General features: G+C 35.0%; 1 long non-coding RNA gene across 2 annotated transcripts; it reads right to left on the bottom strand.

Annotated features, from left to right (window-relative positions):
• Positions 1-9,839: 9,839 nt before the first annotated feature.
• LOC309507887 lies at positions 9,840-13,083 on the bottom strand. Of its 2 annotated transcripts, XR_014209282.1 has the most exons (5): positions 13,055-13,083; positions 12,531-12,611; positions 12,274-12,372; positions 12,007-12,167; positions 9,840-10,920 (listed from the first exon to the last, which is right to left on the bottom strand). It is a non-coding gene; the product is annotated as an uncharacterized lncRNA (long non-coding RNA). The 2 variants fall into 2 exon arrangements; XR_014209283.1 differs by lacking the exon at positions 13,055-13,083 and having other exon boundaries at positions 9,841-10,920; positions 12,531-12,798.
• Positions 13,084-14,681: the final 1,598 nt, after the last annotated feature.

Below are 14,681 nucleotides of genomic sequence, written 5' to 3'. Positions count from 1 at the left end.
ATGTGTTTACACAACAAAACACTTCCACTTGCATATATTTGACAACCGGAATATCAGATATTTCATGCCATATCTAACAAATTTGTGAATTTTTTGAATAAAAAAGGAAAAATGACATAAAAGCAGATCATCATTAATTCAGCTCTGTTGTTGCTGCGGTGTGTCACGTGACAATCAATGACGCGTCACCACGGAAACCATAAAGTGACACATTCTAAATAACGGTCGCCTTGAAAAACTCACGCTGGGGGGTCAGTCAGAATATTTTAAACTTACGTGTGAAAGGGTTAAGGATGGACAAATATAAACATAAAAGTGGGGCCTTAAAGAGAAAAGAGAGGGTGGAGAAGTTAGTCGAGTATGAGAGGGAAGTTTTGTCAGCTAATATTAAGAGTGCACGTCTATGGATGAGAACAAGAATGTAGCTGACAGCTTGATGTGGTGCCAAGAGTCGGGGAGTGAAGAAACAGTCGCAGACGAGCCAAAAGCTGGATATTTGGCGGGAAATATGTCATCGGGTTGCCCAACAGATCAAAGAAACTATCCAGACACACTAACAGATGGGCAAGTAAAGCATTTTATTGTGTCGCAAGGTTCATGCAAAAACTCCGGTCCATTTCCTTGAGATCCATTGCAAGGAGACAGGTGCAACGAGTTTTTACTCCACCACAACAAAAGCTGGTATTCAGCTACCGAGATCTTGGCTGTGTTACTCGCCTAAGCTTGACGCTGCATATTGTGAACCATGCTGGTTATTTGCAGACCGCAGTCACAAAAGCTACAACATGGCATGGACACAAGGAATAAGAACATGGCAGACCCTATCAAATAAAGTTTCCAAGCATGAAGGCACAGAGTGCATGTTTATCAGAACAGCAAATCCATCAACAAGTACATTTTTGGAGGCAGGTTCTAGACCGGATCATTAATGTCACTTTAACTCTGGCATCAAACAACCTTGCATTTTGGGGACACTTCAAAGACACTGAAAGTGTCAACAAAGGTAATTTTCTCTCCATCATCGACCTACTGTCCGAGTTTGATCCATATTTGAAGGAGCTGCTCAGTCACCCTGCTGGTTCCGTTAAGTATCTCAGCCAAGAAATCCAAAATGAACTGATTGGTATACTCTCTGAGTCTGTCCAGAAAGAAATTATCAGTGAAATTAAGGGCGTGCCGTTTTTTCTCAGTGAGCATGGAAACGACTCAAGATGTATCTAAAGTGGATCAGAGGAGTCAAATCTTTCGGTATGTAACCATAGAGAGAGATAGCCAGGGTGCTGCAATGGTTGTGAAAATCAACGAGTCTTTTCTGGGATTCCAGCAAATGCCTGACTCATCCGCTGACACAATAGCCAATGAAATGATACATTCTGTTGAGGAAAAAGGTCTCTATTTCAAAATGCAGTGGCCAAGGATTTGATGGGGCTGCGAACATGAGTGGCATATACATGGGAGTTCAGGCAAGGATACAGGAGAGACAACCAAATGCCACAAATGTACACTGTGCTGCCCATAACTTAAATCTGGTCATCAATGATTCAGTTAAGTCAATTAGAGAGCTGTTTTACAACACCATGGAAAGTTTTTACAAAGTTTTACAACACCATGGAAAAATGTTATGTGGTTTTTGCGCACAGTACAAAGAGGTGGAATGTATTGGTTGAGATTACTGAAAAACCCACTCCGGGTGTCACGCTGAAAAAACTGTCCGCTACTAGGTGGGCATCACGCAATGATGCCGTGTCTGCAATCAGATACAGATATGTTGACGTGTTGAAGGCCCTGACCAAAATTTTACTTACCAGTAAAAAGACAGATGAGCGCAACGAGTCCATGGCTTTGATACAGCTGATGGAAATATTTGACTTAGTTTTTATTATAGTTCTTCAAAGTGAAGTCTTGGAACAGATCAATGTCATTTTAAAAATGCTACAGGCGAAGGATGCTGATCTTATTAAAGCTACAGAATTACTTGACACTGCCATCGCGGAGTTGACAAGGTTCAGGGAAAATTAGAGTTGCGTTACGTTACGTTAGGCAAGTGCTCAGCTACTGGCGCGTTGATCAAAAAAATGAAGCGGTCTAAACCCTCTGGTGCACAGGGATGAAAACGGAGAAAGGAAAAAGATAAAAAGAAAGCCCAGCAGTAAGTCTTCTCATGTCAGCCATTAAGGTGTCAAATGAAATAAATTTACTTAGTATTGTGCATCACCTAATATTGGACGTTTCACTGCTGTCACTAAGCTATCACTAGCTAGCTAGTTACTTTGCTAGTTTGCTACGTATTACCTGCAAACATAACTTCACTGATAACCTACATGGATGTAAATGTCAAAAGACCAGTATCTGGATAAAGTATGCTAGTTATGAAAAGTACAGTAGCTCTCTACATTCATTATAAATGCATAAGTTCTGTTTAGTGAGTTCACAACTAGCAGGTGCATACACACACGGTAACCATTATGGTGATAGTGGTGGTGTTCACCCTTCTGTACAGTTCCCCTCCAGGAATATACTAAAATATATGTCTCTCTCTCTCTCTCTCTCTCTCTCTCTCTCTCTCTCTCTCTCTCTCTCTCTCTCTCTCTCTCTCTCTCTCTCTCTCTCTCTCTCTCTCTCTCTCTCTCTCTCTCTTTTTATTTTAATTTTTTTTATTGGCCATGGCCAAATGCACTCAGCCTGAGAAATGCCAACTGTTCATCTTTTATTATTTGAGATAGGCATAGAACTACAAGAACTTCAATCTTTTAATTTTGTAGTGGTACGTACAGTATCCATAATAGCACTTTTGTTTGTAGAGGGTATAGTTACAGTAATCCAGTTTATGGGTCTTAATTTGCTTAAGTGTCCTTACAGGTTCTTAAGAGTGTTTTTGGCACAGTTGCACAGCAAAACTCAGTCTCGCCTAGGGCAACCAAAGGGCTAGAACCGGCCCTGTTCTTACCATCCCCGTTACTGTTGCTTCAGCGGAGCGCTCATTTTCAAAACTGAAGCTAATAAAAAATTATTTGCGGAGCACCATGTCACAAAACAGACTATCAGGACTGGCAATTCTTTCCATCGAGAATGAACGAAGCCGTGAATTAAACACCAATGACATCGTGGATGAATTTGCCGAAAGAAAGGCCCGGAGAAATGCAACTAAAATGAGTAGTTTTATGTTTTTACATTTTGGGCCGCCGTGCCAAGATCAGTAGTTTATTATTGACATTGGCTGAGCCTTGGTTGATTTAGACTTGTTTTTGTTCCATTCTGGTTGTGAAAAGTTGTTGGGTAGAGTGTTTTTTTTATTATTTTTTTTATGGTATTGTTTGGTATGGTATTTTCTTGATACACTACAGTGAACGTCTATAAATGTCTCTTCGATGTACTTGGGGGGCGGGGTTAGGGGGGCCCGTACAATATTTTTGCATATGGGCCCGGGACTGACTGACTGGGGACACCACTGATTAGAGCTGTGGTGTGAACTCTGCTACTCTTTAATATCGAGAATGATTCTTAGAACTATATGTTTATCGTTATCTAGTTATCTTCCTTGGTGTGAATGGGCCTTTAGAATGTAAATGTAAAAACGGAAGCAAAAGTTCTGTCAGCTCAGCAGCTCAAATTGTGTCAACATCAGTAGCTTTACCCAGCGCCAGAAAAACATATTATTTATACAGCACTCTTTGACATCTCTGTCAACTCTTTTGGTCAGATATTTCTTCACTCCATACTTTTGTGGTTTTGAATCAATCTAAACTGCCAGTCATGATGTCATTCTCCCTTACCAGGCTGGGTCAAAGTAGAGTTGATGCCTAAGGCTGTACTATTATACACAATCTGTAATAGAACTGTGTCTTTATATTGTGATACCACTTTTATACCTTACTTGTTACCCGTGCTGGGCACTAATATAATGTTATTTATAATGTAAACAATGGGCCATCAACTAACAATAGATACTATTTACACTATGTGTAACTAACAACAAAAAGTATTACTTTGCACTAAGTGCAAATAACATTAAATTGAATTAATTAAATGATATGAATACTAAGTGAAAATTGCAGTTAAATTTATACTTAATGCAAATAGTGGCAGATACTATTTGCACTTCGGTGTGTTGTAGTACACATTGTATTTATTAAAATCAATGCTAAAAAGTGATGCTGCCTTATTGTGACATTACTTGTTCCTGCCTCTAAAGCCCTAATCTCCTACCCGATAAACACTTTTATCCTACTATTAATTCCTGTTTGGAGCTTTATTTACACTTTTCATATATATATATATATATATATATATATATATATATATATATATATATATATATATATATATATATATATATATATACACAGTACCAGTCAAAAGTTTGGAAACGTTACTATTTTTAATGTTTTTGAAAGAAGTCTCTTATGCTCATCAAGCCTGCAGTTAAAAAACAAACAAAACAAAAAAAAAACAGTAATATTATGAAATATTATTACAATTTAAAATAATGGTTCTCTTTTTTAATATACTTTAAAATGTAATTTATTTTTGTGATGCAAAGCTGAATTTTCATCAGCAAGTACTCCAGTCTTTGGTGTCTTATTATGATCCTTCAGAAATCATTCTAATATGCTGATTTATGATCAATGTTGGAAACAGTTGTGCTGCTTAATATTTTTTTTCAGGATTATTTGATGAATAAAAAGTTAAAAAGAACTGTATTTATTTAGAATAGAAATCTTTTGTAACAATATACACTACCGTTCAAAAGTTTGGGAACAATAACTATTTTTTTTTTAAGAAATTAGTACTTTAATTCAACAAGGATGCGTTAAATTGATAAAAGGTGATGGTAACGATTTATATTGTTAGAAAAGTTTTTATTTTGAATAAATGCTGTTTTAATGAATAAATGCTGTTAACGTTTTACTCGATCAATGAATCCTGAAAAAAGTATTCCAAAAAAATATATTAAACAGCACAACTGTTTCCATCATTGATAATAACTGAGTATCAAAGTATCATATTAGAATGATTTCTGAAGGATCATAAGACACCAAAGACTGGAGTACTTGCTGATGAAAATTCAGCTTTGCATCACAAAAATAAATTACATTTTAAAATATATTAAAAAAGAGAACCATTATTTTAAATTGTAATAATATTTCATAATATTACTGTTTTTTTTTGTTTGTTTGTTTTTAACTGCAGGCTTGATGAGCATAAGAGACTTCTTTCAAAAACATAAAAAATAGTAATGTTTCCAAACTTTTGACTGGTACTGTATATATATATTTAAATGCTTCTCCGAGCTGATATGCAATGGAAAAAGGCAGAAGAATAACTGTTCTACAGTAACTGGTCACAGTATTACCCTTACGAAAAAGAAGTATACTTCAAGTTCATTTTATGAAGTATACTTAAATAATGTTCAAGTATATTTTTAAGTACACTTTATGTAGTAAGTATACTAATATCAATGTGTACTTGTAGTAAACTTGTAAGTGTACTATTTCAATACTGCTTGGGACTAAATTGGCCCATTTTTTATATATAAAAGTATACGTTTAAGTGTACTATAAGTGTAAGAGTAGTAAACTACTTAGTTTACTATTTTAATACAAGCAGACATTTTTTTAGTTGATGAAAGTACACACTTAAGTGTACTCTCAGTAAACTACTAGTTTAGAAGTTTATACTGCAAGTATACTTGTAAGTTTTCTTTAAGTGAACATAACATTATACTTATAGTTTACTATTTATATATATTTTTTGCACTTGCAGTATACTACTATGTTCAAATGTAGATATTATTACTTGAAAAATACCTTTAAATGTACTTTAATTTTAAAAACATTTTATTAGCATCATACATTCTTTTTTATCAACACTTGATTGTCGGTACGCTTCATTTCATTTGGTAATATTAAGCAGTTTTGATTTACACACTGTTTAATGTTTGATGATCACGTTATTTTACATTTGAGTGAGCAATCTTCAATGGCTGGGTCCCAATTCGCCTACTTATACTACGACCTAAAAGTATGTACTTTTTTTGTGATGAAAAAGTACATACTTTTGAGTGTGTGGCAAAAGAGTATGCACGTTCTGGGACATACTTCGATGACGTCATGCAACGTAAACGAGAACGTGGTTGCCTAGTTACGCACACCGCGACTGTTAACAAGACATTTTACATTTCATTCATTCTTATATATCCAATATAATTTTATTTACTATTCCCATCTTTTTTTCCACAATACATTTACAATGTGTTTTACCAAATTGAGGAGTGAAGCAGGGCGTCGTCGTAGATCAACCAAACGCAGGTCGTTAGTGAGGCGGCTGGTTCTGACGTTCATGTGCAAATGTGTGTAACGAAAGCTACTTATTTTCTGAGTTAAAATATTTAAAGTTTATCGTGTAACTATAGTTTAATGTATTTTATACTTAATCTTATACTTATGTATAATACTTAAAAATACCCCGATGAAAGTGAACCATGCTTTTACTATAGTAAAAGTGTAGTAACCATGTTTCTTTGGTTGGACTGATAAAAGTTAACATTTGTACAGCCACAGTATTACTACAAATAAGTCAGACAGAAACATCAAAAGAAATACATAAAAAAGACACTTGCATGACACGTAGAGCCTTTTTATTTATTGTTTTGTAGCCTGCAATGAGGCGCTCAGTATCTTCATCGGACCCTACAAGATAAACACGGTACTTTTTTGGCACAACATAAAAACCATTAATATTACGAGACAATAAAATATTACTTTAATTAGGGTTAAACATTTGAATTCTTACACTTAAAAACTGAGGGCGCATCTCCGCTGCTGCATCCGACTGCCATGTTTACATCACCGCAAAGCTCCTCCCTCCCGCACGCAATGGGTTGTGGGCAATATTAGCCGTTAGAGTGTGCATTGATCTGCACTTCGAATTCTAACCGGAAATAGTAGACCATCCGGGTATCTTTGGAATACTCATTTCAACATACTACGATTTGGGACGTACTAATTCTAGTTTCGCATACTATTTAGGACGGATAGTATGCGAATTGGGACTCAGCGAATCACTTGTTTCAGCTTCTTCTTCTCCTGTGTTTTGATCCGGATATTTTGTACTAGAAGATGTGTCATAGTGCCCCCTACCGTATAACAGTGAAAACATGGATAGTTAGAAAATTCAGTCAATGATGGGGAAAGTAGAATTAGAGTAAATTCCTATACACTACCAGTGGACTAGCCTACACAACAATTCAGATATGCAGAATTAGAAACATATCTGTTTTACAATATGCTAATCAATATTTTCAAACAATATAAGTTTCATAAGACTGTATATAAAAAAAACTATGTAAAAAAAAAAAGTATATTTAATATGCTACTTGATCAAAAGAGTTAACACAACTACGAGCCAAGTACACTTGAATACTTAATTATACTTTTAAGTATATCTCGATCAAAAGATTGAGTACAAGTGCAGGCCAAATATACTTGGACTTTTTTCTCAGTATAAGTCAAGTACACTTAAGTGTAGTTTTAAGTACATAAAGTATATTTGAGAAGTACATAAAGTATATTTTTGAGAAGTATATAAAATGTTGACTGAAAGTACACTTTCTTATTTTTAGATTAAAAGAAGTATACTAATAGAACACTTGAATAAACTTATTTTTCGTATGGGTACCCATGAATTTACATGACTTTTCTAATAATTTGTGATTACAAGGTTTTTAAAATATTTGTTTTAAACACACACACAAAGAATTTTAGAATGATTCTTAATTAAAAATGTCAGTGGTTAAAGTCCACCCAAAAATGAAAAATCTGTAATCATTTCTCACCCTCATGTCATTCCAAATTTTGAATAAAGTTCATAACAAACAGTTTCAGTTCCCATTGACTTTCTCTGTAATTTTTTTCTCCATACAATGGAAGTCAATGGGAACTGAAACGGTTACCAACAATCATCAAAATATCTTCTTTTGTGTTCCACAGAAGAAAGAGAGTAATTCAGGTTTGGAATGGTATGCGGTAAGCAATATGATTTCAGCTTTCATCCTTATTTTTTATTGTTTCATCTTATTTTAAACCTTTTGTCTTATTTTAAACCTTTTAAGCCATCTTACGGCTCCATTGGAAGTGTGCTTAGGTCCCCACAGTGGATCCAGACCCGTTCGTTGAGAGCTAGTGCACTAGAAGCTGCGGTCTTTAGCTTTCTTGTTAGCATGCCTGCTTACCATGTTGACTGTTGCTGGCTAAACCCCCACTGAGAGCAAACTAATTGCATTGATGCCGTGACTCAGACTGGAGTGAGATTTCGGTGGGTGAGTGTAACGGAGGCTAGCTGGAAAAAGGTATCAAGGCAGGTAAAACATCAGTCCCGTGGCCTCATTTAGCAACCTTGTAAGCATACCTGCTTCTCGTCCCGGCAGTTGCCAGTTAAATACCTGTTTTTCCATCCAAATCTCCCTAATTGACTATTGCTGATTAGTGATTACTCATATTATCTCATAATAATCCCATACTTGTTTTTGTCATTAAACCCTTTTATGCAGAAATAGGTACTATTGTAATCTTACGCAAGCAGACATTTTTGAACTAGTTCTTTTAATTAAGTAATATTTTATCAGGTACAGGGTTTGTGTAATGCATCCAGCACTGCTTGTCACATTTGCCTCTCTCTGTCAAAACACACCATATTTTTATGACCAAGTTTCACTTCACGGAAAACTGACACCACAATGCATCTTCAGTCCAAAGGATCCAATTCTGCTTATTGTCAAAGCCCGACTTAACAAGTGACTCAAAACAAACATTCGTTCTTGTGCAGTTTTTGACGTCTCGTCCTCGGTTTGTTTTTTGTTCGTCTGCATTTGTGTCTAAGGAGAAGTTATGAGGGCAAACCAGAAAAAGGTGAGAGTGATGGAGAGAGTGTTTTGCGAAAGAGCACTGTAAAAAAAAATTTGTTCACTCAACTTACATTTTTTAGTTATTTTTTTGCTTTGACTCAGTTAAGTTTTATTGACTTAATCTACTAAGTATATTCAACTTAAAAAGTTTAGTTGACATAGTTAAAATAGTTGAGCCAACAACTTATTTCAAGTTACCTGGACTTGTAAAGATTAGTTGAAATACAATAACTTACATTTTCAAGTTACCTGGATTTGTAAAGATTAGTTGAAATACGATAACTTACATTTTCAAGTTACCTGGACTTGTAAAGATTAGTTGAAATACGATAACTTACATTTTCAAGTTACCTGGATTTGTAAAGATTAGTTGAAATACGATAACTTACATTTTCAAGTTACCTGGACTTGTAAAGATTAGTTGAAATACGATAACTTACATTTTCAAGTTACCTGGACTTGTAAAGATTAGTTGAAATACAATAACTTACATGTTCAAGTTACCTGGACTTCTAAATATTAGTTGAAATACGATAACTTACATTTTCAAGTTATCTGTACTAAAGTGTATGTTCATTGAACTTAATTTAGCATATTTTCTCAACTTGCAATATAGCACACTCAACCAAATAAATAACAGATTTTTCCATACAAATGGTTTTATTGTTCCTTACAAATCAATAAATGTTAAGAATAAACAACATATTCAAAGGAATACAATTATATCACAATTGCATGAAGTTTAAAGATAAAAATGTATTTGAAAAATGCATAGAAAGTGTATTCATGTGGGATTTTTTTCATGTTTGTACAAGTTTTCAGCATTGATGACCTGACATGCATTCTCATTGCTTAATTTTTTTAAATTTTACTTGGCTAAAACATATATTAAGATTTCATGTGTTTTAAAGTTATTTCACAAGGGGGTATATTTATGTGAAAAATCTTAAAGTCTCAGTTCACACAAAAAAAGTTGCTCACCTGTTAATACCTGTTAATACTTTCCATTGTTGGTAGACAAATGAAGATCTTTTTAATAAAATCGGTGAGCTTTCAGTCCCTCCTTTGACAGCCTAAGCAACTAGCACTTTCAAGGTCCAGAAAAGACATCCTTAAAGTAATCCAAGTGACTCCAGTGGTTTAACCTAGGTTTTATGAAGCATTGTCAGTGTTTCATTCCATTTTATTTATTAAATAGTTTTCTCCATCAAATGTTTACAAGAACATAGCAGCACATGATTCTTGTGTCGACGCGAAAGCTGACACTGCTGCATGTAAACAAATATATAAACCACTGACGTCACTTGGATTACTTTAAGGATGTCTTTTCTGGACCTTGAAAGTATTAGTTGAATAGGATGTCAAAGGAGGGACAGAAAGATCAAAGATTTCATTTAAAAAAATATCTTAATTTATGTTTCAAAGATAAACAAAGGTCTTTTAGGTTTGGAGCAACATGAGATCTAACATTTAACAAAATAATTTTAATTTAGGTTAAACTAACACTTTAAGATTTTTCACATTAATAATACCTCTTTAACTGTGAAATAACTTTAAACCACATGAAATCTTAATATATGTTTTAGCCAAGTAAAATTAAACAAAGTTAAACAATGAAAATGATGTCAGGCCCTTGATGCAGAGAACTTGTAAAAACATGGGTAAACAAAAAAATACAGATGAAAACACAGGCTCTTTGTAGAAATACATACCTTACCTCAACAACATCTTTAATTCAACAATGTATTTTTAAGAGAGTGCACTCTTGCACTGCAGGTATCAGCTCCAATGTTCATGAATCACCTCGAAAGTGTATCTGAGGTGTTTTCTGGGGTAGTTTATGTTGAGAGCATAAAGCAATGTCATTTGTATGTCACCAAATCCTCGCAGAACAACTGCTTCCTCGATTACAAGGGCCACATCACTAGAGTTGCATGGAATTGGGTCTATCACATCTTCCACCACTGCGATGATTCCTAGAGTCATGCCCCGATCATATCTTCTTCGGAATCTGTGTGCTGTATTAAAAAATGACAAACTTCAAAATGTGCTTTCACACATACAACACTGAAGCTCAACCACTTAAACACAACATGAGTACACCAAGTCTTATTTAGTGTTCCGAAGAAGATTAAAGGTCTTACAGGCTTGGAACAATATGAGGGCGAGTAATTGATGAGAGAACTTTCATTTTTGAATGAACTATCCTGTAAAAAACCTTTAAACTGAGAGACTTAGGTCAAATACTATACACTGTGAATAAACGGAGGCATTTTGCATCTGTACACTAAATGAAGCATTATAAAATGTTACAATCAAGCTACAATATTTTAAGGCCTAAAGAAATTGATTTCACAGGGGACTTTTTTCTTCCAAAATGTAATTTTGATTATCAAAGATAAAACTTAAAGGTGGTATCAGCGATTTCAGGCCCAAACATAAATGATCACATTCATCTAATATTTCCTAACGATCCGCTAGCTGCCCGCCCCATAAGCATGCTGTCAAAAAAACGCGTCTCTCTAGGTAGCCTAGGCTCTGAGATCTGCACACAAAAACAGTTGGTATCAACATCACTCAAAACCAAAATAAATAGTGTTCCAACCAATCATCGACAGGGGCGGGTGTTGTGAGGTTTTCGCGTGCAGCCGTCATAGGCAGCCGTGCACGAGCGCAAAACCTCACAACACCCGCCCCTGTCGATGATTGGTTGGAACACTATTTATTTTGGTTTTGAGTGATGTTGATACCAACTGTTTTTGTGTGCAGATCTCAGAGCCTAGGCTACCTAGAGAGACGCGGTTTTTTGACAGCATGCTTATGGGGCGGGCAGCTAGCGGATCGTTAGGAAATATTAGATGAATGTGATCATTTATGTTTGGGCCTGAAATCGCTGATACCACCTTTAATATGTCATTATAAAATGATTGACTAGAAGGTGACTAATTTTAATTTATTTGAAATACGCATTAACAAATGACATATTACTTTTTTCTTCAATATTTTGCAGCACTAATAAAAAATATGCACGACAACAGAAATGGCAAGAAAGGAAGTGCCCATAATGTTTATGAAAAAAGTACAGTAGAAATATATGTACTTACATTTTTATCTAGGCTGTCCATTATGGTCCTCATTTCAGCAATGTCAGCAAAGTGCTTGAACGGTAGACACAACAGTTTTGGTAGATGCCAGTCAAGACCCTCATAAAAGGACTTGCTCAGGTCCAGTGAAATTAGCATGTTGAATTCTGCACTGATCTAAACTAATATTAAATGACACAAACATAACAGCAGCATGTTAAACAACACTGCAAAATAATATATCTACATATTCATCTAAACACCATTTTCAGCAGTGTAGGACTTTACCTGTCTCTCACAAAAAAAGAACCGGCCACCTCTTTTTCCATAGCAGATACTGGAGGATCCTTTTTTAACTCTCCTGTCTGCCTGTAATGCCACAGGTCTCTGAGAAAGCATAAAGATCACAGTTCAACGTAAAAGCTGCAGCACAGAGCCGGACAGATTGTGTATGGTCCCTGGACAAATGTATTTTTTAGAGCAAACTCAGTTCTAAATGAACACACACAGTCTTTATAGATGCAGGGAAGCAGACAGTTACTTACATGATGGCAGTGCTTCAGCTTGTAGTGCCTTCTGACAATGCGTTCATTGGTTGTCTTGAATAAACAGAACTTGCTGCTCCACTTTATTGGTCAAGGGCAAAAGAAAAGAACAATTAAGTCAACTAACATTTAATAAACCGAGTACACATACACAATCAAGATCAAGACTAGATCAATAATAGTTTATCACCAAATTTGTGGATATATATTTATTGACATTACTATTAAGACCTTATTAGGACAGTATTAGCTGCTAAGCATTTCACGAGTTCTGGGGAAAACACTGCGATGGTTAAGCGGTTGCTATAGTTACATAATCTCCCACAATAAACTAAACATAACTGACCACAGTCTTTTAAGTTCGACATTTAATAAGTAAAACTAGACAGTTGTACAACAACTTTTCAGTTATGGAGCGTCCATCTCGAACACCGGAGGATTCTGATAATCCTGCCGCACCACTCACACAGTTTTACATTAAATTAACGTTACATTATTTGTCAGCTCGTTGTTGTCGTACTCACGCGTCGACGCTGCTTTGCCTGAATGGTGATTAGACTTGGTGATTTTGGCGCAAATAACTTGAACATGAGAGTGAACAAACATGGTAGAAATGCGTTATTTTTCACGACATGCTTTTCCCGCGCTCTAGGCTATTTTATCATTCATCCATATATCAGTCTCTCTCACATAATTAATATATATATATATATATATATATATATATATATATATATATATATATATATATATATATATATATATTAGCCTATGTAACGTTAAACTGGTAAAACTGTTTGTTTCGCGCTTCACGTGATCTCATCTCGCGATAAAAAATGAGAACTAACCTTACTGGTTCAGCATATGTTTTTAAGTTGAGGCGGCAAATACTCTAGTTATGTCAACTTGCAGACTAGTTGAGACAGTGAAAACTTAACATGTTAAGTTGAATTAACAAATTCAGAAACCACAAGTTGTATAAACTTACAAAATTACATTGAAACAACTAAAATGCGGAATCATTTTTTACAGTGAGAGGGCAGGAGAAAGAGATAGAGGTTGAGACCGATAGCGGGGTGCAATAGGTAATCAATACCACAGCGGTGACCTAAGTGTTTGCTCCCTCGTTTATCTCATTTGGAGCTGCAGGTTCAGACCGTCTGACCGGGTAAACAAGAGCATCACTTCAGAATTTTACCCTTCTGTAGTAGGGCTTTTCTTCAACTACAGGTCGATTTGACCCTGCATAATTGTAGAAATTAAACAATTTAAAACATTATGTTTGTTTCTGCCTTGTTTGATATTTTTCTAAAACAACATTATAAAAACGTATTGCTAGCATTTTTAGAACATTAAATATAATTATTTAATACATATTTTAATGCTTGCTGAGTAAAATTACAGCTTGATTGTAAATGGAGCACACAATTATTGTGATTATATATATATATATATATATATATACAGTATATATATATATATATATAATTCCTCCTGTCCCTCACCTGCACTCACTTGGCTTTCACCTCACCCTCACTCATTGTCTAGTCTCGTCTTTGAATAGAAACACAGACCCGTATACCTGAGAAACTTACTTGTGAATCTCCAGCAATTCCCTATTGTGTCTCCAATGTTGCCTGCAGAAGAGAATATCACACAGGTCAATATACTTGCAAGTACCCAATATCCACTTACCTAGTGATGGGAGAAACAAAGCTTTTCAAAGTTTGCTTTTCAAAATTATTCACTTTTTCGAAGCATTCGAAACGCCACACACAGTGACGCCTGCTGGTCAGAACAGTGGAAATGCAACAGAAACTCATGCCAAACATACATAAAAACTCATTTTACAAAGACATTGCAAATGTTTTATTGACAGTAAAATATATTAAATGTTATTTATTAATAATCTAATAATAAAATTACCTATCAAGTGTATGTAATGTGTGTTATTTTATACATTTTCAGGGGTTGTTTTGTTTGTTCCATAATGGCTCAGCTAAACAGGCCAATAAAAGACTGTTACTTCCATTATTCCTTTTAATTATATTAATGTCTAATTAAAACATCTACAAATGTATAAAACTGATCAGAGATCAGGCAAAACCCATATACATTTGTTTAATGGGGGGTGATCTCAGTGAATCCTCA

Source organism: Leuciscus leuciscus, assembly GCF_965113295.1.
Source record: "Leuciscus leuciscus genome assembly, chromosome: 10".
In the NCBI taxonomy this organism is placed as follows: Eukaryota; Metazoa; Chordata; class Actinopteri; order Cypriniformes; family Leuciscidae; genus Leuciscus; species Leuciscus leuciscus.
This window is presented reverse-complemented; position numbering and strand designations above follow the sequence as displayed.